This window comes from Typopeltis vanoorti, chromosome 23 (genome assembly GCF_054136105.1).
Source record: "Typopeltis vanoorti isolate ZY-2024b chromosome 23, IOZ_Tvanoo_1.0, whole genome shotgun sequence".
NCBI lineage: Eukaryota > Metazoa > Arthropoda > Arachnida > Uropygi > Thelyphonidae > Typopeltis > Typopeltis vanoorti.
In genome coordinates this window covers 33,813,801-33,840,751 of record NC_143571.1, presented here as the reverse complement: position 1 = coordinate 33,840,751, position 26,951 = coordinate 33,813,801, and the positions used below count along the sequence as shown (strand labels likewise).

Below are 26,951 nucleotides of genomic sequence, written 5' to 3'. Positions count from 1 at the left end.
TCATTGAGGGAGGACACACTACAACAAAAACCTACTACCGCCACATGAAATTGGCTAATTCACCTTAAACTGAAGAAAGCCCACAAAGATTCCTCTCGTCACAACAAGAATCAATACTACAGGCAGCAAATCATTTGTATTATGCAGTCTATTGTGTGCTCTTTAGCTGGCTTGTCAATTTTGCAGAGAAAAAGAAGAAAAAAAGTTTGAAAACGAGAAATCCTGCCACCACTATGAGAGTGACACACTTGCCTTCAGTTGAAATATCCTTAGAGAGTTGGTTCATCCAACTTTGTTATGGAGAGAGAATTCTACAGAGTATACAGAACAATATGTATATACCGTAATCTCTAAAAATTGGAAAATTAAGTCAAAATATGAACCTGCTTCACAACGTGACAGATAAATATGGCTTGGTGAGAAATCAAAGGGATATCAAATGCTTCTAAGTTTAGAATGGAAGAATATTTACCTTAATTGATATGTTTTATCTGTGCTTTATTTTTATGTTACAATTCTACTGTATGAATAATTCAAAATTTTTCGTAAATAAGATATATTAGATTTGTCTCTAAAACTTGTGATTTTGCAATTATTATGCTGTAATTTATCAGGTGTATGTGACAGTCTCCATTTTGAAACAGGAGTAATTTTATTGCCCTGGGTTCCTGATACATGGGATATTATCTATAAATCTGCTGAAGTATTTAATTAATAGAGAAAGGAGAAAGAAGGAAAAATAAGCAATGGAGTCAGTCTGCATATGAAACAAATGACTATTTGTTTGTTTGTTCTGGATTTAATGGCACAACCATTAAATCCAGAACAAACAAACATATGGTCATATGTTTGTTTGTTCTGGATTTAATGGTTGTAGACATTAAATCCAGATATGGTCATAGATATGGTCATAGTGCACTTGTTTCAAGATAATAAATACTGGGCATAAACAGGTATAAAAATCAGTAAAAACACACATAAAAAGGTGTGCAGAAACAAAAGGGAGTATAAAAATAAGTGCAGAAAACTTTGTAAAACCATTAATAACAAACCAGGTGTTAAAAGCATATATGTACACTAAATTAAACCAATCACACTAATATGCACCAAATTTATGTAAGATAATACAATGATACTCTGTAAAAATGTAAAAACGCGAGTAACACTTGATGAATCAGATAAAATCTTCCTGAGTGCATAGCACATAGACGTATTATGAATGCCACTAAAATGGTGACTGTGCGTGTAGATGAAATGAGAGTGGTCAGTTAAAATATGAATGGATAGTCTAGTATCACACAGGCATATCATCACCCCCTCAACAGGAAGGAGTGTGTAAGGTGATTATAACCTATGTGAAGACATGCAAGAACGACTTCCTCTTTATGGTCCATGCATAGACTAGACTGCCACAATTTGATATCAGATTTGATTTGATGGAACTTATTATTGGGCTTTCTATTCCAATAATACTGCAACTGGAATAAAAGTTTGTGTCTGATGATCTGTCAGTAACTGGTGTAGGCATACAGGCAGATAATGGAACCTACAGAAATGAGCTGACCTAGCTGCTAGTATCTGCAGCCTTGCTTCCCTTAATCCAAATGTGACTTGGAATCCAATAGAGGCAGCACATATCCAAGTGTAGTTTCCATAACTGAGAGAGGACATGATGGATTCAAGTGAGTCCTGGATATTTCTGATGCCCTAGATATCTAATTGTCTGTGTAATTGTTTGAATAAGCAAGGAATTAGATAAGAAGAGACATCTACAAGTTATCCGACTTGGTCATACAGGTAACTTATATATGTACATGAATGCCCAAGATTATCAGAAACAAAGGGATAGAGGTTGAAAGTTTTTTCACTTGATTATACTATAAATTAAAGATGCTAATAAATTATACTCTTGGTTTCATCCTTTATCCACGTGAGTAAACAAAGTTTGCACACAGAGTAACTTCACGGCTGGGCTATTTGTATATAGAGCTTAATGACTTCACATTAATTGCTTTAGTACACAGGTGTCCAACCTGCAGTCCTGGACTGTTAGTAATGTGGCTCCATAAGATCTTAAACTTTTAACATTATTATGTGATGCAAAAATTATGCTGTCTTTCTTTCCATTTTGATACAGGAATTTGAGAATAGGTTTTCAAGATTTCAGAAAAAATTATCAATTTTTTTGTATATTTGGGACTCCATTTTTAATCAACATAAATATATTACCTTCGAATTTTCAAATGGAATGTATAGAGTTGCAATCAGATATTCAACTCAAAGAAAAATTTGATCATGTCTCTTTGCTAGAATTTTATAAGACCTATCTTCCCAGAGAAAAATATCCTTCGCTTCACAATCATGCTTTATTCATGTCATCCCTTTTTTGGTAGTACGTACATTTGTGAATAACTATTTTCAAGTATGAAGCATACAAAGAGCCAAATATCTCACTAATTTTGTGTTTGTGTTGCTCTCTTTTTTTTTTTTTAATGTTATAATAAAAAATTTTAAAAAATAAAGGGAGTTTTGTTACTTATATACATTAACTATATTATACATTTTATATGCAGCCCAAGGCAATTGCTCTTCATTCAATGTAGCCCAGACAAGCTAAAAGGTTGGACACCCATGCTTTAGTATATGGAAATGACTTCTGCATTACTTTACCCTGGAATCACTTTGGGTCTGGCTCCCACTGATGAGACCTCAATAATGGTCGAAACAGGTCTGGGTGTGTGGCCCTTCCCATAATGCATAGCATTATACATGTTCTAGAAATGATATGTGCATTGCATCATGGAAAACTAAGGCAACTGATGTGATGTTATTAGCCTCTATATACAAGTAGCCCAGTTGTGAAGTTAATGGCACTTGGAAGGATGAAATCAAGAATAAAATTTCTTGGCATCTTTAATTTAAATGAGATAGAGTTTGTTGTCTTGGTGAACCCTTTGGGACCTAAGAATCAGATATACTAACTGGTATTGAGCATAAAGGGTACAGTATTTTTAGGAAGGGTAGACAGAATAGAAGAGGAGGGAAGTGTGCTACTAATGATACTGGATGATTTGAGTCCAGTTAGGATAGAAAACTATGGTTGCAATACTAGTAACAATTTTCCATGTGGTAGTGAGTTTGAAGCCATCTAGTGTGAGGTGGAGTCTAGCAAGATCAAATGGACAGTGGGGGGAGTGCTGTGACAGACCTAGTAGATCAGTTGCTAGTGATGACAAAATGCATTACCAAATAAACAGAATGGGTGTGAAACTGTCCGACAAATTTTAACTTTGTTTTGTTTCCTTTTTACTCAATTTCTCATCTGATTTTAAATATGTGATTAATTTTTTCCCATCACATATAGTTTTTGAGAAACAAATCTATACGTTTTTATGATATAAACACTATTAGCAATATTATACATGAAGAATGAAAGTCAACTATGACTGTCCTAACACCTGTTTATAAGATGAACTTAGTGTTTCCTGTTTCAGACCCAAAGAGTAATCAGCCAACATAGCACAACTCCACTTCTCCTTAAAGTTATCTTCCATCCTCATAATCAGCTGATGAAACCTCTTGCTGTGTTCATCACTTATGGACCCAAGATTTTCTGGGAAAAAGTCCAAATACACTTTCAGAGTCCAGAAAGTATATTTTCAGAGAAATCTTGCATGCCATGTCACGATATGCTTTGAGCATAGAAAAAATGATTTTTTTGTAATCTGAAGATCTGTGATTGCCCAAAAAGTTTTCTGCAACTAACTTAAAATGTGTCCATGCTTTAGCTTTCTTTTGATTTAGAACTTGTTCAAATTTGGGATCATTCATTAACAATCTAACTTCTGACCCAATGAAAATGCTTTCCTTTACTTTTGCATCTCTTATTTTTGGAAATATGTTTCAAAATACTAAAAGGAAAAGTCATAAGACTTCATTTTGGCTATGTAAAATTACATAGGCAAAGTGGATACTAGATCCAACATTATTTCAAAGCCAAATGTTTGTAAAAACTATGAAAGTTTCATAAGCTAACCTGAGAGCTTATGAGAATACAATTGTCAGCATCCCCAAGTTGTCTTCGCTTGCACTACTTAAAAGACATGAGCGCTGCCAAAGCATCCATATATTTATCTTTTATTAGTGCATTTGATAAAGGTTTCAGTGGCCTAACAGCTGTTTTGAACTAGTTGGTTCTCATCAGAAACCAGGCAGAAACAACAAGTTCAAATCCACCCAAGTTCCAAAAACAAGTGATCTTTAAAAGGCCACCGTCCAGTATCTGCAGACTTGTCAGTGCCATAAAAGGAGTCACTGTCCTAAGTAGCTATAATAGTTGAAAAACATTTTTTAATCAACATCGATTAACTACAAATATTTTGATACATGTATCAATCATGTATCAAAATGTATTACGTACATTTTGATAATTACATATCAAAATGTATGTAATTTTGATACATTATGAATCATCATAATCATTTGGAAAATAAAAAATTAAACAATAATGAATATGCGAAGAATGGAATCTTATCTTATAAGCAGTCGTCAGACAGCCAGCTAAAAAACCAGTCCTATTAGAATCAAGCAAAGTATATGTCTGTGATCAAAACTTATAAAAATAAACAGTATATTATTAATAATAATTTCCCAGATTTTTGGCATGAAGAGTTCATCATTAAGATTTGGATGATGCAGAAGCACTACATAACATTCTTTAAGTTTCAGTAAGGAAATACCGTGAATAGACATATTACTAATTATTATAATAATGGAATTAACTCATGTAAATTATTCTTTATTCGTAGAATTTTCACCTGAGTATCACAGGCATCATCAGTACAGGTACAAGGCTAATTAAACAATAACTGTTATATTCACAAAGCACCACCTAAGTAGCTAAGGTTAAATTTCCTAAATTTATTTAATTATTATTATTATTTATTTATTTTATTTATTTTTAAAAATGTAAATTTAATTATTTAGTTATTTAATTATGAAATAATAATTATTTAATTATTCAATTGTAATAATTAAAAATATTTTATTTTATTTATTTAAAAAAAAATTTTTTTTTTATCATCATCATCATCATCATCATCAAATTCCTGCCATGTACCCTCAAGGGGTGTACAGGATATGACAGTACTACATGAAAAAATTACATCATTACTAACTTCCTATCTACAATTTTCCTCCAAATCAGTCTGTTACTTGTCAAGACTCCAACATTATCAGATCTTATATTTCTATCGTCTAAGGCACTTTGTACCGTATCAATCAACCTATATCTTGGTCTTCCTCTGGGTCGTTTTCCTGCCAACCTGGCAGAGAACACTTGTTTTGCTAATCTTTCCTCGCCCATTCTATTTAAGTGACCATACCATCTGAGATTAGCTCTGCTAACGCATTCCTGGATGCTGACAATGTCAAGTTCTTTCCTAATATCCTCATTTTTAATATGATATTGCCATTGATGCCATCTGTTCACGCCTCTAATCTTTCTCAGGACTCTCATATCTGCGGTCTCTAGTCTTTGGTCAAGTGTTTTACTTCTGACCCAGCTCTCAGATCCATAAGTTAAAATTGGTTTGAACACAGTCTTGTATACAGCTAATTTAGTGTTCCGACTAATTTCTTTCTTATTCCATATGAATTTATTCAATTGACTTCCCACGATACCAGCTTTGCTGATTCTGTTGTCTATTTCTATATTTAGTTTACCATCTTCAGTAAAAATTGTGCCTAAGTAGCTGAAATGTTTTACTTGTTCCACAGGTTCTCCATTCACAACACAGTTGACATTTTCAATGATTCTGCCTATTTTCATTGTCTTTGTCTTTTTATTGCTGACCTTCATACCATATCTATTACAACAGCTATTCAATTTAGTCAGAGAATCTTGCAGACTTGTAGCGGATTTATTTAGAAGTATAACATCATCCGCATAAAGCAAAGAGCTGACATTAACATCTCCAATTTTGATATCTGGTTTAATACCACATTCCTTCATAATGTGATCCATATAGATAATGAATAACAGAGGGGATAATGTACATCCTTGTCTCACACCAGATTTAACATTAAACCACCTTCCTGTACTTCCTTCAATTCTAACTGCTGACTCACAACTCAAATAAAGACTAAGTATTGCTTGATATAATGCCCCATTGACACCATATAACTGCAGCGTATTGAATAGCTTCTCTCTTGGCACCTTGTCATATGCCTTTTCCAAATCGACAAAACTTAAATACAGATCTTTGTTATATTCCCATGCTTTCTCGACTATTTGTCGTAAAGTGAAGATCTGATCCTGACAACCTCTATTTGGCCTGAATCCAGCTTGTTCTTCACCAAGCTTTTCTTCCACAATTCTTCTCAACCGTTTCTCAAGTATACTTGCATAGATCTTGCCAGGAACACTCAGTAGGGAAATACCTCTGTAATTCTCACATTCAGTTTTATTTCCCTTTTTATATATGGGTACTATGAGAGCTCTACTCCAATCATCGGGAATTCGTCCCTCTGTCCAGGCTTTCTGAACTATGCAGTGCAGCCACTGTAAGACTCTTATACCACCATACTTCAGCATTTCTGGTCGAATATCATCTACTCCTGCTGCCTTTCCACATTTCAAGCCTTTGATGGCTTTTTCTACTTCAAGTATGGATATGTATTCCTGACTGCATGCCTGGTCAGTGTTTTTTATCAATGTGCTGTCATCACTGCTTGTTTCATTTAGCAGTTTTTCAAAGTAATTACTCCATACTTCAAGGATATCTTTTTCTCCTGTTTTCATTTCACCTTTACCATCTCTAATTCCTTTTACAGCACTCTTTCCTCCATTCCTAAGCTTCTTCAACAACCTCCAGAATATTTTGCCACCTTCTTGATATTTATTTTCTATATTCTTGCCAAAGTCCTCCCATGACTTTTGTTTAGCTAGTTTTACACACTGTTTAGCTTTCTTACATTTGTCTCTGTATTCTGTAAGAGTAAAAGCTGACTTATTTGCCAGGAACTTTTGATATGCTTTCTTCTTTTCCTTCACTGCTTCTTTAACTTCCTGTGTCCACCAGGGAGTTCTAATTTTTTTATCCTTGCACACAACCTCACCACATGCCTCTCTGGCAGAATCAATCAATGTTTCCTTCAGAGTTTGCCACTGAATCTCCAAGATTTGATTCCTGTTCTCAAACTCTTTTATTTTCTTTACAATAATATTTCTGTATTTTAGTCTACAGTTCACATCTGAGAGCTGCTCAACTTTTATTCGCTTTAAAACTTTCTTACATGTTATTCTTTTCAATATGAAATTAAATTTTATCCTGCTCAAGACTAAATAGTGATCACTTCCAATTTCAAATCCTCTGTACACTCTGGTGCAGGACACCAGAGTGTACAGAGGATTTGAAATTGGAAGTGATCACTATTTAGTCTTGAGCAGGATAAAATTTAATTTCATATTGAAAAGAATAACATGTAAGAAAGTTTTAAAGCGAATAAAAGTTGAGCAGCTCTCAGATGTGAACTGTAGACTAAAATACAGAAATATTATTGAAAAGAAAATAAAAGAGTTATATATATGTGTATACAATTATATGTTAGGAAAGATTTGCTGCTTTATAAAGTACTATCTCCCACAAGGGAGAAAGGCGTAGACCATCGGATCTGTTTAGGTTAGGGGAGTGAAGTAATGCTTCACATGTTTCTTTGTATAGCCGTTCCATTAGGAACCGACTTTTGTGAATGACTTTTGTCTTGTTCCACTTAACTCTATGTCTGGTGTTGATGGCATGTTCTACAATTCCAGACTGTTCGGGTTCAAGGTACTGGATGTACGAATGGTGTTCTTCTAACCAGACCTGAGCAGATCTTCCTGTTTGTCCAAAATATGATAATCCATACGAGCAGGGAATCTGGTAAACACCTGGATAGCTGAGATGTGGGGGCTTGTCCTTTGGAGACATTAGGAATGTGGAGATTTTTCTGATGGGTTCGAAAAGCCACACAGATATTTAGTGGCTTTAGCACCTTAGCTATGCATTCACTAACCCCGTGTACACAGGGGATAGGTATATGTGTAGGTTCTTCTGTACTTGAAGAGGATGCTGGAGCACGACTACTTAAAGCTCTTTTTATGAAGGACTTCTTATAGCCATTTGGATATAAAGGAGGAATTAATATACTGTCATTCTTTTTGTAAAAGTTCTTCTGAAGAACAAAAGGAGCTGGCTCTATGAACTAGTGTTTTTATAGTACCTGCCTTTTGGATGGGATGGTGATGTGATTCAGCGTGGATGTACTGGCCTGTATGAGTCTCTTTCCTATAGACTGTGAATTATAGATAACCATCTGGTTGGCGAAGAATCAAGAGGTCTAGAAAGGCTAACTGCTTATTTACTTCTACTTCTAGGGTGAACTGGATCCTTGGATGAAGCGCATAGCTAAGGTGCTAAAACCACTAAATATCTGTGTGGCTTTTCGACCCATCAGAAAAATCTCCACATTCCTAATGTCTCCAAAGGACAAGCTCCCACATCTCAGCTATCCAGGTGTCTACCAGATTCCCTGCTCATGTTGATTATCATATTTCAGACAAACAGGAAGATCTGCTCAGGTCCGGTTAGAAGAACACTAGTCGTACATCCAATACCTTGAACCCGAACAGTCTGGAATTGCAGAACATGCCATCAACACCAGACATAGAGTTAAGTGGAACAAGACAAAAGTCATTCACAAAAGTCGGTTCCTAATGGAATGGCTATACAAAGAAACATGTGAAACATTACTTTGCTCCCCTAACCTAAACAGATCCGATGGTCTACGTCCTTCCCCCCTTGTGGGAGATAGTACTTTATAAAGCAGCAAATCTTTCCTAACATATAATTGTATACAAATATATATATATATTTATAAAAAATAAAATAAATAAATTTTTTAATTATTATAATTGAATAATTAAATAATTATTATTTAATAATTAAATAATTAAATTTAAATTATTTAAAAATAAATAAAATAAATAAATAAATAATAATAATTAAATAAATTTAGGAAATTTAACCTTAGCTACTTAGGTGGCACTTTGTGAATATAACAGTTATTGTTTAATTAGCCTTGTACCTATACTGATGATGCCTGTGATACTCAGGTGAAAATTCTACGAATAAAGAATAATTTACGTGAGTTAATTTCATTATTATAATAGTTAGTAACATTCTTTAAAGAGATGCTCATATTTATGGGAACCTATGTAGTAATTTGATCACTATAGTCTATTCAGTCCCATGAAACTGAAGTTATTCTACTTCGAGCAAACAGGCCTAACTGTTTCGATACACTTTTCTAAACATTAATTCCACATTATATCCAAGAAATGCAACAAATTAGGTCTAGGAGAACATGGAATTATTAAAACTAGCCACAGGATCCTTTGGAATGACACTAAATTACTATACAGATGTTTCCATAAGTATGAGCACTCTAAAGAAAGTTCCGAAGTACTTCTGCATCATCCAAATCTCAACCTTAATGATGAACTCTCCATGCCAAAAATCAGCAAAATTATTAAGAACTATACTGTTTAATTATATAAATTTTTATCATGTGCACACACAGACACTTCATGTGATCCTAATAGTATAAGTTTTTTACCTACAGATAACAATCCAAATAATCCAAAATAATAATCAAAAGAATCCAAATATATGCACCAGATAGTAACCATTCACAGGAAGAAATAGAAAATTTCTATGAAGAACTACAACATGAAATAGATAATTCCAAAAACAGAGAACTCATGATAGTGATGGGAGATTTTAACGCTAAAATAGGACCAGACAGTAACCATTCACAGGAAGAAATAGAAAATTTCTATGAAGAACTACAACATGAAATAGATAATTCCAAAAACAGAGAACTCATGATAGTGATGGGAGATGTTAACGCTAAAATAGGACCGTTCACAGCAGACAAAAAAGATGTGATGGGGAAATTTGGATATGGAGAGCTTAATGACAGAGGAGAACAATTACTCCACTTCTGTAAAGCAAACAATTTAATGATTACAAACACATTGTTCTATCAATGCCCTAATAATAAATATACATGGACATCCCCGGATGGTAATATAAAGAACTGCATAGACTATATCATCATAAACAAACAATGAAAAAGATCAGTAAATAATGTACGAACATTAAGAAGCTTTGATTTTGACACATACCATGAAAAATTGACTGCCAAAGTGAAGATAAAATTCAACAGAAAAAACAATATCAGAAAAGAAGAAAACATCAACCTATCAAAACTAAAAGATAGCTCAAGCAGAAGTCGTTTTTTAGAACAGATGTGCTTGAAATAAAAACCCTCCATCTTCCAGAACAGTGGAAAATACTGGGAAGAAGGAAAAGAAACAGTGTTATCAAAAGACACTCTAGGTACCAAACCCAAAATAAACAAACAGTGGATAACCCAAGAAATCGTAGCTACAATAGAAGAGAAAAGAGAGGCCAAGATACTTGTCAACCAACAAAACAATGAAGAGAATAGAGAAAAATACAGAGTACTAAAAAATAAAATTGATAGCCTCTGCAAAAAAGCCAAAGAAAAATGGTTACAAGAAAAAGCCAAGAAAAGCTAAAAGTCTTCCACGATACTATAAGAGAAATTACAAAGGAATTCTTAGCAAAAGCAGTAACAATGATAAACAACAAGATGACTGAAACCAGGAATATCGAAGATATAAGAAAAATCTGGTCAAACCATTTGAAGACTGTCTTTCACCAAGGAAACAAAACTACAATGCCAACAATAAAAGAAAATAACGACCACCCAAAAATTTTCTGAGAAGTTAGATATGCAATAAAACAGATGAAAAACAATAAAGCACCAGGCATTGATACTATCCTACTGAACTGTGGTCATATGGAGGCAGCATATCAATAGAATATTTAACAACTCTATTCAATAAAATACTACAAACAGTAGAGATCCCAGATGATTGGAGAACTGGAAAGATCATCCCAATATACAAGAAAGGAGACAAAAGAGACTGCAGAAATTACAGACCAATCGAGTTACTCTCTCACACCTATAAAATATTCATAATTATACAAAATAGATTAAAACAAACACCTAAGAAGAAATGATAGGACAAGCTGGTTTCCGAGGAAACTATTCAACAATACCATATTTTCACATCAAACCAACTAGCAGAGCTCAGCTGGGAAAACCATAAAGAACTATATTGTTGTTTTGTGGACTTTAAACAAGTTTTCGATAGCATCAACAGAGAAATCCTTCTTAAAGTTCTACTAGAAAAAGCAATACATGTGCTTGAAATATATAATTGACAAATATATAATACAGTTTCTGATAAAATATTATTCTAAGACAAATGCAATAATTAAAAAGGACACGCTCATAACAGAACCCACAGAGATCCAAAAATGAGTAATGCAAGAATGCCCATTATCCCCATACCTATTCAACATATATCTAGACGAAGTTGTAAAGAAGGCAATAGACAATGAGCCTGGAATCAATGTCAATGGTTTAAACATAAATAATATCAAATATGTGGATGATCTCGTCCTTACTGCAAGAACTCCAAATGAACTACAAAAGTTGATAAACAAGCTAAACGAAACCTGTAAAACATATGACATGACAATAAATATACAAAAGACAAAAGTGATGAAAATAGGAAGGAACAGAACTACCATCTCAGCCACCCTAAATGGAGAACAAATAGAACAAGTAGACAACTTAATATATGTTGGATCAAAACTAACAGAAACAATAGATGAACTCAAAACAATCAAACACAGAATAGTGATAAGATGGACCACCATGGAAAAATTACAGAAAATCTGGAAAACAAACAAGATAGCTAAGCAAGCCAAAATCAAATTATATGAATCAATAACTGTGCCAACAGTCATCTATGGAGCAGAAGCATGGACAGTTAAGAAAAGAGAGGAAAAAACACTGCAGGCATTTGAAATGAAATGCTTAAGAAAAATAAATAGAACAAGTTAGATAGAAAAGAAAACAAACAGCACAGTCAGACAAAAATTATTGTATAAAAAGACAATAATAGAAAAAATTAGAAAACAACAACTGAGATGGTTTGGCCACACTGTACGCATGGACGCAGACAGACTTCCTAATGTCCTAATCAATACTTTTCCAACTGAAAAAAAGAAGACCTGGAAGACCAAGAATTACCTGGCTTAAATTAATAAAGAACATCTTGGGACTTTTTCGAACAGCAAGGAATAGAGAAGACTCAATCGTCTTAGACGGAAGAGAAGAAGAGAGATTACATTGATCATGATACATGTAGAAAAATATTTGTATTAATCTGTGTTAATATTAAAAAAAAATTTAACTGTGTCTATATGTAACTTTAGAATGACAGATAATGAAGATTGATTGAAAATTTGTGGAGTGAAGACACTAACAAACAGGAGAAAGAGAGATGGTAGGATTTAGACTTAGAAACTTCTGATAGGGTCATACAAGATACCAATAGTTGAAATTTTTCATCTCATGGAGGGTGAAGAGAGCATGAGCGACCGTAAAATGAATGTGCAGTAAAGAGGTGGGTAAGAGTTAGATTTTTTTTCTCACAGAGTAGTGGCATGACTGGAATGGACTGCCTTTGAATGTTGTGAGTGCACGAATGAATTCAAGAAAAGGTATGGCAGCTGGTGCAAGTGATATGTGGCCTCCCTCGATGAGTCCCTGATTCCCTGGAGGTCTCGCTCTTAATAATAATATTCCCAGATCAAAAAGGAAAATAAAAGCCACCATCATCAAACTACTGATCAACTACCTTTACCTCAGTTATCTCTAAATTACAGAACGTTAACTTCCCCACTACTTAATCATTCATTGCATTCTACCATTCCAGATCAACGGCAGATATTCTAGCCTGCATCATTCACTTCTGGATGGGATGCAACAGGTGTGGAGAAACTTGTGTTGCCATAACACTTCCTAGAAACAATGCCTGCTAAGCACCGTCATCTTTTGGTCTAACAAGCCAATGCTTTTCACTAATCCAGCTACTAACACTCTCTCTCTCTCTCTCTCTCTCCATATATATATATATATATATATATGCCAGCCTGGTTGGCCGAGTGGTCGGCGTATCTGCTCTCCAGCCAAGAGGCTGCAGGTTCGAATCCTGTGTAGGCATGGATGTTTGTAAAACTCTCCCAATATGGACTGGGTCACCATGGGAGTAGTAGACCCAAAACCTCCCACAATGGGAGAGGCCTTCACCCTGCAGTGGGTAGGAATATAAGCTAGTTACTTTTTTATTATATATATATATATATATAAACATATCAAAAACACCTAAACCTTAGGTTCGTTGAAGTTGGTGGATTGAGTGGTGGAGACAGAGTTGTAGGGTAGGTGCCCTCATTCAATGAGTCTTTGGACTCCCTGGAGGTGTCATTCATGTAATAATAATAGTGTTCTAATGTTTAGGGCTATGTCACACAAAGACATCTAATAAACATTCTTGATACTGAGGAGGATAGCCAGACTGATCAATGACCCCCCACCCCCACCCACTTTAATCACGGTCTAATAGATGGGCTGTTAGAGCCTTATGTCTTTTTTAACAGATAGATACTTTCACAGGAGATACTATACTGCCATCTATGATTCATCTGATTTTCCACTATTCATGTTAAAACACAAGTAGAAACTGTAAAACATTCTTTTACACTCTAGCACCACCAAACAAGTGTAATCATTTTTCATTCCATTTGTCTCTATTCTCTGGAAAAGCTGTCCATATGAAGTGAACTCCAACAACTATAACCTCCAGGCTTTTCAAGAAAAATATCAATACATTCCTATTAATCCTTTCTTATGCACACCTGTGTGCCAGAAGTCTTGCAAGCTTTCATGTGTGTGGAACTGATATCAAAAAATAACATATCAACAAAATCTGAATTCTACTGAATGCTTAAAAATTTCAAAACTCTTGAGTTTGAACTGTCACTAATAGCCATCAAATGAAGTGTTTTATTACTTTTTTTTTTACCTTAAATGCATACATATTTCTTATATGTATGTCATGTACATGTATGTTTGTGTGTATAGAGATATATCATCATCAATTTACTGATAGGTACCCTCATGGAGTATTCAGGTTACTATGACAGCACTACATGATTAAGTTGATATCATTATTAACCCCTTATCCACAATTTTTCTCCAAATCAGTCTATTACTTGTCAGCACTGCAATATTGTCATATCTAACATTTTGTGCTTCTAAGGCACTTCTGACTGAATCAATCCACCTAGACCTTGGTCTTCCTCTAGGTCTTGAAAGTTTATTTTTCACTTGGTTAGACTATAATAAATTTAATTTAATCCTTTATCCAATGTGAGCAAACAAAGTTTGCACCTGAAAGTATCTTCAGGACTGGTAAGGTGGTACAACACTGGGCAACTCGTTGCAAAGGCAGAGAAAGCTAACATCACTCCTATCTCAGTATATCCCATAATTCAAAACACATCTCCTTGCGGATATGTCTAATGTTCTGCATTAAGGGAAGGGCCACTACCCAGACTAGTTTCGACCTTTATTAAGGTCTCTTCAGTGGGAGCCAGGCCCAAATGGAGATACCAGGCAGAAGCATTAGCAAGGTCATCTCCACCTATAGGAGTTGCCAAACGGTGTGCCACCTTTTTATTAAATTACTCTGGATTTAGAGAAAGATGTTGAAAGTTTATTTTTCACTTGGTTAGACTATAATAAATTTAGTTTAATCCTTTATCTAAGTGTGAGCAAACAAAGTTTGTGCCTGAAAATATCTTCAGGACTGGGGTAAGGTGGTACAACACTGGGTAACTCGTTGCAAAGGTGGAGCAAGCTAACATCACACCTATCTCAGTATCTCTCATAATGCAAAACACATCTCCTTGTGGATATGTGTATATACAGGGTGTTCGGGATAAATTTGACAGTTTCGTAAGGAAAAAGAAAATCTTCTTTGAATGTATTAAATTTAATGAATTGACAAAAAAACATTACAGGCAGAGTTAATTACAATACTATCAACAAGATTTACTCAAAATAACCACCATTAGCATCGATCACAGCTTCAATTCTGCTTCGGAACCTCGAACAAGCTGATGCTACAGTCTCCCTGGGAAGGGCCGCAAAAACTGTTTTAATTTTATCCATTAACTGGACTTTTGTATTACTGGAAGTGCGATTGGTGTCTTTTTCAACTGCGCCCCATACAAAATAATCCATGGGGTTAAGGTCTGGGGAGTTTGGAGGCCAAACATTTGGACTGGTGAAGTCGTAGAAATTTTCAGACAACCATTTTTGACTTTTCCCAGAGGTGTGGCAAGGGGCCGAATCCTGCTGCCATACATACGGCCTACCATTGGCTACCCTTGTTATCCAGGGCTTGACTACAGTTAGCAACTCCACGAACAAAGCCCGAATTCCAATGCCAGGGTTCTTCAACACCTGTTCCTGCAGATTTGCAAGGAATTCTGCTGTACGAACGCAATCAGATCGTCTGCTAGGGATCTTTCTTCTTGCTACATCCTCGTAGTCACCATTGCAAGTCTCTAGTTCATGCCTGATTGTTTTTACTGTATTCAGGGAGCATTGGGCAGCAGTCGTAATATCCTTATTTTGATGGCGGGCACGAATCATCATGATACAAGTTATTCTCTTCCATGATTCAGGTGGGTTCCAGCTATCCATCCTTTCTGACATCTTGTATGTGAATGAAGAAGGGTCCAAACTTTTAAATGAAGAGAAGTGTGTGTTAATACATGTAACTTACAGAAAAATATAATTAATTATAAATATGTCAAATTTATCCCGAACACCCTGTATATATATATATAATGTTATGCATTAAGGGAAGGGCCACTACCCAGACTAGTTTCGACCTTTATTGAGGTTTCTTCAGTGGGAGCCAGGCCCAAGTGGAGATACCAGGCAGAAGCATTAGCAAGGTCATCTCTTCCTATAGGAGTTGCCAAACGGTGTGCCACCTTTTTAATAAATTACTCTGGATTTAGAGAAAGATGTTGAAAGTTTATTTTTCACTTGGTTAGACTATAATAAATTTAGTTTAATCCTTCATCCAAGTGTGAGCAAACAAAGTTTGTGCCTGAAAGTATCTTAAGGACTGGGATAAGGTGGTACAACACCAGGCAACTCATTGCAAAGGTGGAGCAAGCTAACATCACTACTATCTTAGTATCTCCCATAATGCAAAACACATCTCCTTGTGGATATGTCAAATGTTATGCATTAAGGGAAGGGCCACTACCCAGAGTAGTTTCACCTTTATTGAGGTCTCTTCAGTGGGAGCCAGGCCCAGATGTTAGCTTGCTCCACCTTTGAAACAAGTTGCCCAGTGTTGTACCACCTTACTTCAGTCCTGAAGATACTTTCAGGCGTAAACTTTGTTTGCTCACACTTAGATAAAGGATTAAACTAAATTTATTATAGTCTAACCAAGTGAAAAATAAACTTTCAACATCTTTCTCTAAATCCAGAGTAATTTATTAAAAAGGTGGCACACCGTTTGGCAACTCCTATAGGTAGAGATGATCTTATTAATGCTTCTGCCTGGTATCTCCACTTGGGCCTGGCTCCCACTGAAGAGACCTCAATAAAGGTTGAAACCAGTCTGGGTAGTGGCCCTTCCCTTAATGCATAACATTAGACATATCCGCAAGGAGATGTGTTTTGCATTATGGGAGATACTGAGATAGGAGTGATGTTAGCTTGCTCCACCTTTGCAACGAGCTGCCCGGTGTTGTACCACCTTACCTCAGTCCTGAAGATATTTTCAGCCACAAACTTTGCTCACACTTGGATAAAGGATTAAACTAAATTTATTATATTCCTCTAGGTCTCTTTCTTGCCCTTTTGGCATGAAACACCTGTTTTGCTAACCTTTCCTTGCCCATTCTATTTAAGTGGTCATACCACCTTAATTTTTCTCAGAACCCTGATATCTGTGATCTTTAATCTTTGATCGAGTGCTTTATTTCTAATTCAACTCTCAGATCCATAACTTAAAACCAGCTTGAATACTGCCTAGTTTTGTGATTCTGATAGATAGGTTTATAAGTTAATTACTCATAACTATTATTTTTTCAGGAAATAACAATGTATACTAAAATATGAATTATAATAATTTAATTAATACTTTCCTATATTTTGGCAATGTTATATTGCTATTATCATGGATAGCAAAAACAATATGTGCGCTCAGACACTAACACTGGGCAAATGAGGCTGAAAAAAAGCAACCAAAGTTGGGCCTCGAGTCCCAAATGTCCCCCTCCCCCAAATGACAAATCGAGTGGTCTTGGTCATTGGGCTGAAGATTTGAAGATGAGTGCTTCCCAAATTTAGGGTAGTTTTATGCATCCAGACTTTGTTGAGGTTTGGGAAGTTTTTCAGGACTGAGGCAGATTCAAGGAATAGTCTCTCATATTTGTATTTGCAGTGGTATAATAGAGTGACCTTCTTCCAGCATATCCTTCCAATGTTGAGAATATGGATATGTTGACCATATTCACAACACACTCTTAGCCAATGGCTACAATACCCTCAAAATATTAAAACCCTGTATCTGCAACCCCCCCCCCTACAGAGATTACTCAAAATCTATCACCATTCTATGTATCTGGAGCACCTGAAAAACTGACAAAAATCCTAAGGAAATACAACCTTACAACCACTTGCCAAACACAAAAAATTGTGTTTGGTAAGTGGTAAGGTTGTATCCCTTATCTGCTCTACCAAAGACCAATCACATTTCCTAGACCCCTACCAGGTGTCTGCCAGATCCCTTGCATTGCAAACTGTCCTACTAGAGCAAAACAGGCATGACAGTCAATATCAGAATTTCTGAACAAGGACTACATACAGTTCCACCATTATAGCCACTCAGAATTTGCTGACTATGCTTTGTCTTTATACCCACCACAGGATATGCTGGAAGAAGGCCACTCTACATTGTAGCAAATAGAAATATGAGGGGCTAATCCTTGAATCTGCCTAAGCCCTGAAAAACTTTCCAAACCTCAACAAATTTGGATGCATGAAACTGCCTCAATTTTTAGAAGCACTCATCTTCAGATCTTTAGCCTAATAGCTAAGACCACCCAACTATCCCATTAGGGGATGTTATTTAGGACTCTAGGCCCTACTTTGGTTGCCTTTCTTCAGCCTTAATTGCCTAGTGTGTGTCTGTGTGCACATATCATTGTTTTATGATCTCTGATAACGGCAATGCCAAAACAAGAATTTTAAAAATCTTCTGGCCAAATACAATCACTAATGAGGAACTTGTAAAGAAAACTTTATCCAAGCCAATAGATGAAGAGATTCGCCTTAGAAGATGGAAATGGACTGGATATATTCTTCTCATGGTATAAACAGAATTCCCCAAGTAGTACTGACCTAGGCTCCAGAAGGGAGATGTTCTAGAGGTCACCCAAAATTAACTTGGAGAACAATGATAGAATCCGAAATGAAGGAGGCAAGCTGGGCAGAAGCAAGAGCAGTTGCAAGGGATGGGGGGGGGGGCAGATGGAAAACCAGCATTGCAGCCTTATGTCCCAGTAGGCACGGAAAGATTTGATGATGAAGGCAATGCAACATTGCCGAAATATAGGAAAGTATTAAAGTTATGATAATTAATATTTTAGTATACATTGTTATTTCCTGAAAAAAAAAAAAGTTATGCTAGTTTGGTGTTTTGGCTAATTCCTCTCTTATTCCATATAAATGTATCTCTAATATATCTCTTATCCCATATAAAAAAAAAAAAACAAGTGCCTTCGTATTGCAATTGGAAGAATGACGGTACTTTGTACGCTTCAATTACAAAAGACCTAAGTTTGATTCTTGTCATAATGGAAGGAATCTTTATATGGATTTTTTCAATTGAAAGTGTGTTAGCAAGGTTTTTTCTCCCAGAAACTCGGATTTTTCATCCCACATACAGATAAATTAGGTCTTCAGAACAAATGCAATTTACACACAAAAAATACTAGTGGTGGTGAGCTGTAGATCGCATTGATGTAGATGATGATGATAGTAGAGGTTTGATAGAGTGGTGGAGACAGAGAGCTGTAGAATAGGTGTCCTCCCTTGATGAATCTTTGGACTCCTTGGAGACGTCATGAAATAATAATAATAAAAATTTATTCAGCTGGCTACCCACCATACTAGCTTTGCTTATTTTGTTGTCTACTTCCAGATTTAATTTGCATGTTCACTAAAACTGTGTCCAAATAGTTGAAATATTTTACTTATTCCATAGGATCTCCATTCAAAATGAAGTCGAAATTTTCTATGTTCCTTCCTATATGCATAGTTTTGGTCTTTTCGTTGCTGATTTTTATTCCAAATTTGTTACAGCTTTATTCAATTTAGTTACAAAATCCTGAAAACTTGTACTAGATGTGTTTAGGAGAACATCATCTGCATAAAGCAAAGAGCTAAGTTTCACATCTCCAATTCTAATATCAGGCTTGATGCTACTTCCATAATGTGATCCATATAGATGATGGATAAGAGCGGAGATAATGTGCATCCTTATCTTACCCCAGATTTTACATCAAACCATCTTCCTGTATTTCCTTCAATTTTAACTGCTGACTTACAACTTAAATATAGACTATGTGTTGTTCTGTATAATGTTTAATTTACACCATATAATTGTAGTGTTTTGAAAAGCTTCTCTCTGGGCACCTTGTCATATTCCCATGATTTCTCAACTATTTGTTGTAAAGTGAAAATCTGATCTTCACAACCTATATTTTGCCTGAACCCAGCTTGTTCTTCTCCAAGTTTCTCTTTCACAATCTTTCTCAACCTCTATTCAAGTATGCCTGAACATTTCATAGAGAAATTCCTCTGTAATTCTCACTTCAGCTTTATTTGTTCCCTTTTTTATAGATGGGAATTATTATAGTTCTGCTCCAATCATCTGGAATTTGACCTTCTGACCCAGCCCTCTGAATTATGCAGTGTAGCTACTGCAAAACATTTAGACCTCCATGCTTAAGCATTTCTGGTCGAATATAATCTAATCCAGCTTCTTTTTCACATTTCAAGTGTTTGATGGCTTTTTCTAACTCAGTACTGATATGTACCATCTCTTTGCTTCCTCTTGAAAATGTTCTAGTATGGTTCTGTCACTGCTTGTTTCGTTTAACAGTCTTTCAAAGTAATTACTCCAAACATCCTCGATATCCTTATCTTCAGTTTTCATGTCACCTTTATCATCTTTGATTGCTTTTAGTACTCTTTCCTCCATCAACAGCCTCTAGACATTTTGCCACCATCCTGATATTTATTTTCTATATTCTTATCACAGTCTTCCAATGACTTTTGTTCCCGTGACACATAGCTTAGCTCTCTTACATTCTCTGCATTCTTTTAGAGCATTTGCCAACTTATTTGCTGTGATCTTTTGGTATGCTTTCTTCATTACTAGAACTGCATCTTTAACTTCTTGTGTCCACCACAGGATTCTTATTTTTCTATCCTTTCAGAGAACTTCACCACATGCCTCCCTAGCTGAATCAATGTTTACTTCGGAGTTTACCACTGAAACTCCAAGGTTTGGTTCTTAATTTCAAATTGTTTCAAATTTTCTTCAATAATGTTTGTGTAGTCAAGTCTACAGTTTACCTGTAAAACCTGCTCAACTTGAATTATTTTTTAAAACTTTCTTACATACTTTTCAATTTCTTACTGTTCTTTTCAATGTAATATCCATTTTTATTCTGCTTAGCGGTAAGTAATTGTCACTTCCCATTTCAAATCCTCTGTACACTCTTTTATCCTGAATGAGCATGTTGATATCACTATCAACAATGTAGTCAATGAAGCTTTTCTTATTTCTTGTAGCTTCTCTCACATGAACTTGTGCACATCTTTATGCCAGAACATAGTAATAGAACTGACTAGTCTGATACTCACCATTATTATTAGCTTTGGCCTTCTCTCCAAATTTTCCCAAACCCTTCCTACATGTCTAGTGGGATTCATTTCCTAATCTTCTGTTTATATCTCCAGCAAGGACCACTTTTCCATTTTTCTTTATGTCAGCTGCCTGTTCTCGAAATTATTCAAAAAAAAATTCTTCCACTTCTTCCTTAGAAAAACCTTCTGTGGGATCATAAACACAAGTAAGTTTCATTGTCTATTTCCCCATTTTGAAGTGTGCCCACATCACTCTACTTGAAATGACCTTCCAATTAAGAAGTTTATCTTCATGTTTGGTGTTGAATGCTACTGCTTCCTTTCCTTGATCATTATTGCCTGAATATAACATCCTATACTCATTATTTAGTAAGATCTCTCATGTTTTTGTCTCAGTAATGTCTCACCAATTCTTCTTTGTCTCAGTAATGCCAATTATATCCATGTGGTACTTTTCCAATTCTTCTGGAAGTTCAATTTCCTTTCCATTAATACTCCTTATAATTTTTGTTTGTTTTGTTACACACACGCACACACACACACGATGCCGCAGGAAGAAATGAATATTAAAGTACTTCTAATAATAAAGGTGTTCAAAAACAGTTACTCTGCCTTCTCTTTTCTACACATCATAACTGTTAAACTTTTTGCACATATTATTGTGCAAAAAGTTTAACAATTTTGCACAAAATTTGCACAAAAACAATAACTAATGATTTCATGCAACACCAGATTCAATGATCTAAAGGGTTGGGTATCTAGCTAGCCAGCTAGGGACCCTCCTTGACCAATTCAACAGTTAGGAGAGGTGTCAGTTTAGATAATCAGAAAATTATTAAAAAAAAAAAAACTCCAAAAGGTTTGGTGGCTCATTTTGCAAAAATTGAGGCATTTCCCTACAGAGATGAGTGCTGAACATATAGACTGATCGATTGGTTCTCGGTATTAGCGTTCACCATGTTACTGCCGCTCTGGAACTCATCACAGATGGTCCATGCCAATTGTAGCCAGTTTTTGTGTGCCACCCATTTTAACATCCTCCTGTCTCTTTCAGTCATTTTCGGTGGCTGTCCTGGGTGTTTTCTTGTAGTGATTCCAGAACGTCTCCATTTGTTGATCACATCGCCAACTGTTAATTTTGGACATATGGACATATCACCAATGTCACAGTACATGATGACACCTCTCTAGAAGTCACCGAGTTCACGTCGTGTTGCCATACCACCTGTATTCAACTGCTACGATGAAATACTGCTTCATCATAGTATTCTTTTGCCGATTAATGAACATAAAAACTGGCAAAAAAGCCAGTTTTTATGTTATTAACAAACCTAGAATGTTCCATAACAGTGGTGTCCAGACAACTATTGGTAAATGGTACATATTAATACATCAAAATGGATGAATAAAAACTTATTTATTGCTATCTGTGTGTTGAGGCTAAGTGCTGTGAAGAATTCATGTTGGAGGTTTAATGGAATATTATCAGCACTGAGAAAGGATTAAAACTAATTTTAATACTTCCAATATTTCGTCTCCGTCACAGAGACATCTTCAGGGATTACAAAAAAAATTTTTGTAACAACATACACACAAAAATAATACAATAGTGAGAGAAACTAAAGTCCTATCTAGGTGGTGCACCCTCTATGGGCATTTGCAGGTGGCCTAGGATGTAAAGAGGGATCTCTGATAATTAATGTTTCCCAAATTTTGGGAAGTTTAATGCAACCGTATTTGTTTAAATTCGGTTGATTCCTGAGTGCAGATGCAGATTCAAAGAACAGTCTTTCTTTTTTGAATTTACTATGGTGGAGCATGGTGGTTTTTTTCCAGGAGATCCTGTGGGTTGTATCCACAGTTTGGATACAACCAGACTGACCATAATCATGATTGCAGATGTATGACTTGTGTTCTTCTAATTGGATGGGTGCTGATCTGCCTATCTGTCCGAAGTAAGCCAGTTTACAGGCACAAGGTACTCTATATACTCCAGGTGCTGAGAGAGGAGGGAGCTGGTCTTTGGTGGAACAGATAAGGGTAGCAAGTTTATGGTGGGGCTTAAAAGCTGAATGGAGGTTGTACTTTTTTAATGATCTGGCTATTTTTTCTGATGTACCATGGTACATCAGTCAAAGATGACCAATATGACCAAAATCTTACTTTAAATAATACAGACATATTGGTCAACCTTGACATCATCTCATTGTTTACCAATATTATCCTAATTGACACCTTAACACTCTTAAAAAACGTTTTTCCTTCTGATATCTTAGAGCTCTTTTCCTTTGACATCAACTCTGGTTATTTTTCTTGGAAGAACAAAATCTACATGCAGATAGAGGGAACTGCCATGGGTTCCCCCCCCTCTCACCCCTCTTGCCAATTTTACATGGAAAATTTTGAAAAACAAGCCATAGACTCTTCCCCTCTAAAACCTTCTATCTGGCTAAGATATGTAGATGATGTGTTCTCTATTTAGCCTTATGGCCCAGACACATTAGATTCCTTCCTCAGTCACCTCAATAGTCTACATCCAAGAATCCAGTTTACTATGGAAAAGGAAAATAACAATAGTTAACCCTTCCTAGACACCTTAGTAACACGCCTTCCTAATGGTAGCCTTTCTTTCTCTGTATATAGAAAACCTACTCATACAGGCAGATACATTCACAAACTCTCCCACCACGACCACTATCAACAATATTGCACTATTAAAACTCTTGCCAATAGAGCCCACAATTTTTGTTCCAGTGAAACTGCCCTTTCAACCGAACTCAAACACATACACAACACTTGCCTTTCCAATGGCTACACTGACTATAGAATTAAAAAAATAATCAAGTCCTTCTCCATTCCCCGACCATCTCTTCAGAAGGACTTCAGAAATGCCATCACCATATCTTACATCCGTGGTACATCAGAAAAAATAGCTAGATCATTAAAAAAAGTACAACTGCCATACAGCTTTTAAGCTCCACCGTAAACTTGCTACCCTTATCCATTCCACCAAAGACCAGCTCCTTCCTCTCTCAGTGCCTGGAGTATATAGAATACCTTGTGCCTATAAACTGGCTTACTTCTGGCGGACATGGAGATCAGCAACCATCCAGTTAGAAGAACACAAGTCATACTGAAATCATGATTATGGTCAATCTGACCTTGCAGACCATGTTTTTTTAATGTTTATTCTTAATGTTTTTTCTGTTTATGGTTCATACTAGAAACAATAACAAGAAGGAAAGTTCATTATTTGGATACAACCCACATGATCTCCTGGGAAAAAACCACCATGCTCCACCATAGTAAATTCAAAAAAAAAAAAGACTATTCTTTGAATCTGCATCTGCACTCAGCAATCAACCGAATTTAAACAAATACGGTTGCATTAAACTTCCCAAAATTTGAGAAACATTAATTATCAGAAATCCCTCTTTACATCCTAGGTCACCTGCAAATGCCCATAGAGGGCACACCACCTAGATAGTATAGTTCGCCCACCAATTTGAGGTCCCTCGACACTTCTGCGCATCTCAGAAAAAGAAGAATCCATTCCGATAATAAGGTAATCAGTCCGTATAGTGGGATGAGTTGTTTATTATTACTGGTCGGAAATTTAACTTCTCTTTTATGATTATTGTAGTTAACTATGTTGCTTGTATAACAGTTGGAAAATTTTACCTATAAAGCACGTGATTTCGCGTGTTGGCGACCAATTCGGACGTCCTTAATTTTTTTCTCCCCTTCAGCATGAATCGACTATTCTTGGAAAGACGCGAAGCAGGGACCTGGAAACGGTGGGCGAACTATACTTTAGTTTCACTCACTATTGTATTATTTTTGTGTGTGTTGTTACAAAAAGTTTTTTTTGTAATCCCTGATGTCTCTGTGACGGAGACGAAATACTGGAAGTATTAAAATTAGTTTTAATCCTTTCTCAGTGCTGATAATATTCCATTAAACTTCCAACATGTATTTATTGCTATAAAATCACTCAAGGATGATACTCCCAAGGTTCAGAAGATTCCTTCTAATACATCCTTTATATTATTTACATATATATACCTATATGTGTATTTAATAAATTTAGTTTAATGCTTTATCCAAGTGTGAGCAAACAAAGTTTGCGACTGAAAGTATCTTCAGTCGCAAAGTACTAGACTGGAGTAAGCTGGTACAACACCGGGCAAAATAAAGGATTAAACTAAATTTATTATAGTCTAACAAAGTGAAAAATAAACTTTCAACATCTTTTTCTAAATCCAGAGTAATTTAATAAAAAAGTGGCACACCGTTTGGCAACCCCTATAGGTAGAGATGACCTTGCTAATGCTTCTGCCTGGTATTTCCACTTGGGCATGGCTCCCACTGAAGAGATCTCAATAAAGATCGAAACTAGTCTGGGTAGTGGCCCTCCCCTTAATGCATAACATTATACACATCCGCAAGGAGATGTGTTTTGCATTATAGGAGATACTGAGATAGGAGTGTTGTGAGCTTGCTCCACCTTTGCAACGAGTTGTTGCCTGGTGTTGTACCACCTTACCCCAGTCCTGAAGATACTTTCAGGCGCAAACTTTGTTTGCTCACACTTGGATAAAGGATTAAACTAAATGTTATACCACCTTACCCCAGTCCTGAAGATACTTTCAGGTGCAAACTTTGTTTGCTCACACTTGGATAAAGGATTAAACTAAATTTATTATAGTCTAACCAAGTGAAAAATAAACTTTTAACATCTTTCTCTAAATCCAGAGTAATTTAATAAAACGGTGGCACACCGTGCAGAGATGAGCTTGCTAATGCTTCTGCCTGGTATCTCCACTTGGGTCTGGCTCCCACTGAAGAGACATCAATAAAGGTCAAAACTAGTCTGGGTAGTGGCCCTAATGAGTTGACCTTGGAGGTAGTGCAATACCAGAGCAACTTGTGGCAGAGGTGGAGCAAGCTCCAAGCACTCCGTTGAATTCCAAAAATCAGTTTAGCTCTATAACAGAAATGATGACTGGGTAACACCACACCAAAGTGATCGGTACTAGTCTGATCTGTTCTTATCAGCTTAATATCTGATACGAGTTCCATTGGAGCCAAAGATGTTAAACTGATTTTTGGAAGCCCTTAATGCATAACATCATACATATCCACAAGGAGATGTGTTTTGCATTATGGGAGATACTGAGATAGGAGTGTTGTGAGCTTGCTCCACTTTTGCAACGAGTTTCCCAGTGTTGTACCACCTTACTCCAGTCCTGAAGATACTTTCAGGTGCAAACTTTGTTTACTCACACTTGGATAAAGAATTAAACTAAATTTATTATAGTCTAACCAAGTGAAAAATAAACTTTCAACATAAATAATAAATTACACGATAACCACAGTACTTAATTTTAATGAAATAAAGGTACAAATATTTCGTACTGAAATTAGCAGTACAGTAAAACCTTGATATAACAGACTAATTCGGGCAAGGGGGTGTCTGTTAAATCCAAAAGTCAGTTATATAATAAAGTAGATTTTTAGAATGCTTGTGTTAAAAAAATTGACAAATTAGTAATTTACATGTTTTTACTTATGTAGAAACTTTTATGTAATTAAAATTAAGTATCCAACTTTTGTATGACTTCTAATTTTTGATTTAACATTAAATTAACTCTTTTCTGTTTGTCCATATTTTAAGGTTAGGGTTACAAAGATGTGTTTTACCATTCATACATAGCTAATTTTAAATTTGTATTGAATAGGTCTATAAAATGCATGCGTACATAAACCATTCACCGTGAGTAAACAAATGCACACTACTGGGCATGTCTTAGCGCACATCGGAACATCGGCCGGCATGTGTTAAAATTGCCGCAGAAAGTCAACACCACTCGACAAAATAACCAATTATAGAGCGATTGGTGTGATCACGTGCTAATCATTTGCCG

At 35.8% G+C, this 26,951-nt stretch overlaps 1 protein-coding gene and 1 pseudogene across 4 annotated transcripts in view; both read right to left on the bottom strand.

The window, feature by feature from the left end:
* The window catches only part of mri (BTB/POZ domain-containing protein mrityu), a 323,678-nt gene that overhangs the window by 267,350 nt on the left and 29,377 nt on the right, over positions 1-26,951 (bottom strand). The window lies entirely within an intron of this gene.
* Positions 25,909-26,024, bottom strand: LOC150093767 (U2 spliceosomal RNA; annotated as a pseudogene).